Source organism: Mesoplodon densirostris, chromosome 4 (genome assembly GCF_025265405.1).
Source record: "Mesoplodon densirostris isolate mMesDen1 chromosome 4, mMesDen1 primary haplotype, whole genome shotgun sequence".
Lineage (NCBI taxonomy): Eukaryota > Metazoa > Chordata > Mammalia > Artiodactyla > Ziphiidae > Mesoplodon > Mesoplodon densirostris.
In genome coordinates, this window is record NC_082664.1 from 184,726,441 (window position 1) to 184,731,971 (window position 5,531).

Below are 5,531 nucleotides of genomic sequence, written 5' to 3' on the forward strand. Positions count from 1 at the left end.
TGAACAGCTACCTGGATAGCACAGACAGCCCTTTGGGATGTTTCAGTTACTAACATCCTTGTGGTTGAGAAAAGGGCCTCCCCTCACAGGCTCATAGCCTGCCAAGTGAGGTAATAACCGTCTAAACATTTGAGTGTGTCCCTGACACAATAACCATACGGCAGATCATGGCCTTGCAATCCTTTGGGCTTCCAGCTGTAACAAACTTTTGATATTCATACTGATTAAGAGTCAAAGATACGGGAGCAACTGGGCCACCCAGTGGACAGTTTCACACTGAGGCTGCATGGTCTTGGAGAGCCACGTGCACCCATGTGGTCTCTGAAAGCTGCCAATGATGGATTCCATGATATGGCATAATCCTTGAGCCTCCCACTGCTTCATTCAGCAAGAATTTCCTAACTACCATAGCATTTAGTCTCTGCTCTTTGTAAAGGAGGGAGGAGACTGGATAAATGAGCAGTATTGTTCTTGGGGGATGGGTGAGTCATGTGGCCAGGGGGCAGGTGTGACTCCTGGGCTCCCGCCACCAGAGACATCAAGGAGGGCTGTGCCTTTTGCAAGAGGAAGAGGTTCTTGCTGTTGTGGACGGACAGCAGGAGCACTGGATGGGTGGCTGCAGCCCCTGACCCTAAATCAGCCCCTTCCTTCCTTGGCCTTCAGATCCCACAGCTGTGCAGTGAGCCGTCAGTGGTGTGGAATCTGCCGCTTTCCCCAATCCAGCATCTGTTCTCATGCCAAAGTCCAGAACCTCAGCTTTCCTTTGGGAACTTCGTACCTGTTTCCAGTCCAAACAGTTCCAGAGGGCTGATGCTACGTTCCACCCACCTTGAAGATGGGCATATGATCCACATTTAGCCAATCCCATGTTCCATCCTATGGGTGCTCTGATGGGTTCAAGGATGATGCTATGATCCAAACCAGGCCAATGACGTTTATTTTATTTTATTTTTTGGCAATACCGTGCACGCGGGATTTTAGTTCCCTGACCAAGGATCGAACCTGTGCCCCTTACATTGGGAGCTCAGAGTCTTAACCACTGGACCACCAGGGAAGTCCCATCCCCTCATTTTCAAAACTGCTATGGATTTAAAGCACACAAGACGGTTGTGATATGAGTGGCCTTTTCAGTATGACTTCTTTGACTTAGAATGTTTTCAATGTTTATCCATGTTGTAACATGTGTTATTAGTGTTTCATTCATTTTTTTTATTGTGGTTAAAAATACATAACATGGGGATGGGGGGCAAGTGGAGGGAACGGCCCAGATGCACAGCATTCACTGACCCTCTGGACTGGAGGGACTCGTGTGAGCCGGAGCCCAGAAATCCAGGAATGGATAAGACGCAGCATCCCCTCCAATTCCCGTGAGCCCCCCTTGCTCCATCCTGTGCCCAAATACCTCAGCTAGGCCCTCTCCCCACTCTTGACACTCCAGACTCAGCCGGGACAGACCTCCGCAGCCACCGCTCCCCACCCTGCAGGAGAAGCTCAGAGGTCCTGTCCCCCTTTCCTCTGAGGGACTCTTTTTGGTGACCACAAAAGGATTTGGTCGCTCAGGACAAAGCTGGTAGAGGACAGCGGGATGGCTGTGCCCGGCGCGCCACGCTTCCTCCTGACCTTCGACTTGGACAAGAGTATCGTGGATGAAAACAGCGACGACTCTGTTGTGCACGTGCCGCGGCGGGCCAGCGGCTGCCTGAGAGCCTGCGTGCCACCTAGTGCGAGGGCTTCTACAACGAGTACATGCAGCATGTCTTCCAGTACTTGGGCGAGCAGGGCGTGCGGCCGCGGGACCTGCGCGCCATGTACGAGGCCATCCCCCTGTCGCCCGGCACGGGCGAGCTGCTGCAGTTTGTGGCCAAGCAGGGAGCCTGCTTTGAGGTTGTTCTCATCTCAGACGCCAACACCTTTGGCGTGGAGAGTGCGCTGCGCGCCGCCGGCCACCACGGCCTGTTCTGCCGCATCTTCAGCAACCCGTCGAGGCCCAGCCCTTGGGGGCTGCTGGCGCTGCGGCCCTTCCACGCGCACAGCTGTGCTCGCTGCCCCGCCAACATGTGCCAGCACAAGGTGCTCAGCGACTACCTGCGCGAGCGGGCCCACGACGGCGTGCCCTTCGAGCACCTTTTCTACGTGAGCGACGGCGCCAACGACTTCTGCCCCACGGGGCTGCTGGCAGGCGGCGACGTGGCCTTCCCGCTCCACCACTACCCCATGCACCGCCTTATGCAGGAGGCGCAGAAGGCCGAGCCCAGCTCCTTCCGCGCCAGGGTGGTGCCCTGGGAAACCTCCACCGAAGTGCGCCTACACCTGCATCAGGTGCTGAGGACGTGGCCTGCAGGGGCCACCCGGGCGGGGAGGGGCTGGGGCGGTGGGGGTCGGGAAAGAGAAAGCTAGTTTTATTACTCCCTTTCCCTTTCATTTTGGTATATCCCTCCGGGATTTCCCGGAATCCCAGGTTGGTCCATTTGGGGACTGGCGGAGGGAGTTGGGAGCTGTCCCCATCTGTGCAGTTAACCCAGCTCGGCTGCCTCCCCCAGTTCCACTGCAAGCGAATTCTGGAGTCTGGCCGCAGCAGCGTGGCACGCATATCTGAGCAGGCAGCAGTGTTTGCACAAACCTTGTCCTCTCGGGAGGACGGGGTTCCCTGTCAGGGTCGAGAAGGAACATGTCCCGCCACGTTGCGGTTAACTGTTGCCTTGGGCTGCGTGGCCTCCCTCCTCCAGTCTTCTGTCCAGAGGACCTAGGCCCCGAAATGTACCCTCCGACCTCCCCCGTACCGGACTCCCCACAGAGAGAGGTGCTCCCTGCCGACGGTCCCAGGCCTAGATCTTGCTTTACCTACTGTGACCCTACACTACACTCCTTGCCTCCCCCCACCCCACCCTGTAAGCATCCCCACAGGATAAAAAGCTCGAGGGAACAGTCACCTCCTGTTGGTGGAAAGAGGTAGCACACTGTTCCGAGGCTCGGGTCTGGCCAGCCAGGGACCTCACAGAGCCCGAAGATGTCTCCTTGCACCACAGCCTCGTCTATGCAGCAAGAAAGCAGGGACTTAACCAAAGTCGCCCCACTGACTGGGCCCTTTTGAGTCCCCCTCCTCCCGTATGGAACAGAAAGCCATGATGCTGTAAAGCAGAGCCAGTGGAAACCCAAGGCCCACCTCCCTGTTCTGGAGTTTCAGAGCTGTGAAGGAGGTGAAGGGGCGGAGGTGAGCGAGATGTCTCACGCTGCCGTCTGGGGGATGAGGGCGAGGTGAGCTCTGCTCTCAGAGAGCCCCACCTAAGTGAGGGAGCTGGTCCCCACTCTTGGAGAAGTGCCCAGCCTGGGGAACCAAGACTGAATCCATAACAAAGCAGGCAACAGGCAAAAGAGCAGGGTGCGGCCCACCTTCGCAGAAGGGCACAGGGGTCTAGTGTGGAGGGCTCAGTGAGCACCGAGGAGATGGGAGATACTGCTGCTTAGGGTAGACAGAGGAGGCTCAATGAGCGGGAGCCTTACAAGTGGGTTGCCTTTCAGTCCCTCGGCCCGCTAGCCCTGCAGGGCAATCATCAGGAAGTCATCAGAATTTTATTCAAAGTTGGCACTTTCAGCTGGAGACCCTGTCTTGCATGGCGTAAGGGTCCCCTGTGGGTAAGGTCACCAAACTCCTTGGCTTCCAGTTCTTTCCTGTCTCCAGCAGGCCTCTGGGTACCTCCTCTGTCTTTACCAGGACCCCTTCCCACTGAAATGGCGGGAAGGAAGAGACACAGCTCACAGCCCAGGAGGCGTGCCTGTCTGGTCCATTCTTTTTTTTTTTTTTTTTTTTTGCTGTACGCGGGCCTCTCACTGCTGTGGCCTCTCCCGTTGCGGAGCACAGGCTCCGGACACACAGGCTCCGCGGCCATGGCTCGCGGGCCCAGCCGCTCCGCGGCATGTGGGATCCTCCGGGATCGGGGCACGAACCCGTGTCCCCTGCATCGGCAGGCGGACTCTCAACCACTGCGCCACCAGGGAGGCCCTGTCTGGTCCATTCTTGACTGGAGCAGGCTTTGGTGTGGGACTCAAGAGGTTCACTCAAGGCGGTGCTTGGGTCAGCATCCCAGAGATCCCAGGTTGTCAGCAGCTGGGCTGCACATAGTTCCCGGGGAAGAATCCAGACCCCTCTGAGCCGATGCCCTCACAGCAGCCATCAGAGTAGTGGCGGGTGATGCAGATAATGGTGCCCTCAGAGAAGGAGAGTTCATTGTCCTTCTGGCGGGTGTATGGGTACAGTGTCATTACTGCAGGGCGGGAGGAGAGGGGTGCCATGAGACGTGCCTCCTGCCCCACCACAGGGATGCCTGTGCCCACATACTGGACTCTAGGGGGCAATGTGGGGAGTGGGGCAGGAGATGCCTTCTTCAAAGCCCCAGGACTCCTCCCCAGCTGAGCTAATATTCAGTATCAGGCCAGCTGCTTCCCTCCTCTGTGGGGGTGCGGTGGGGTGGAATAAAAGGCTCCACAAGTGTGACACAGGCCATCCCCTCCACTCCAAGAAACTTCAGTGTTTGAGAGCAGGGCCCCAGGATCTACCCATGTTTTGTAATCTGCTTTCAGCCCCCGTTCATCTTGGTCTTCCCACAATGTCTCTGGCAGGTGCTGGAGGTATTGCTCAGTAGGTGCTCTAGTAGGTGCTCAGTAAATACAGCAACAGTGAACAGTGTAGACTTGGCCGAGTGAGCCTTGGGCAAGTCACTTAGTTTAACCTCTCAGGCTCAGCTTCGTCTGTTAAATGGGAGTGTGAAGATCCTAGGAGGTTAAGTAAAAGTGAGAAAATGGATGAGAAGCTTTGACTCCGGGGTCTGGTATAAAGCAGGGGCTAAATTATGTTAAAACCCCCCACATAACATAACATTTACCATTTAAATCATTTTGAGCATACAGTTCTATGGCATTAACTACATTCACGTTGTTGTACAAATAGTCTCAGCATCCACCTCCGGAACTTATTCATTTTCCCTATGGAAAATTCTGTATCAGTTTCTCTAAATTTTTGCCAACATTTGTTATTTTTAGGTTTCTTGATTGTAGGCCTTCTAGTGTGTGGAGGGGTCGACGTTGTGGTGTTAACTTGCATTTTATCACGACTAATGACGATTAACATCTCTTCATGTGCTTGCTGACCATTTGTATGTCTTATCTGGAGAAGGGTCTTTTGAAGTCCTTTTTCCATTTAAAACATTGGGTTGTTTGCTGAGTCCCGCCAAGCGCTCCTCCTGGCGGCGTTGGTGTCGGTGAGTCCAGCCTGGAGCGGTCTCCGCGCCGCAGGGGCCTGCGCCCCGGGGCATCGCTAGCTGCCTCTCAGGAGAGGAGACGCCCGCCCCCCGGCGCCCGTGCCTGGAGCGCCGAGATCGTGCTGCGCCGCGCGGACGCGGCGCCGGCGGGGCGGGTCTTGCGCGGCATTGGCTGCGGGTCCCCTGAGCGCGGCGGCGGTCTGCGCGCCTCTCCCGGAGGAGCGTGTCCCGGACGTGGGCGTTCCGGCGCCCGTGCCTGGAGCGCTGAGATTGTGC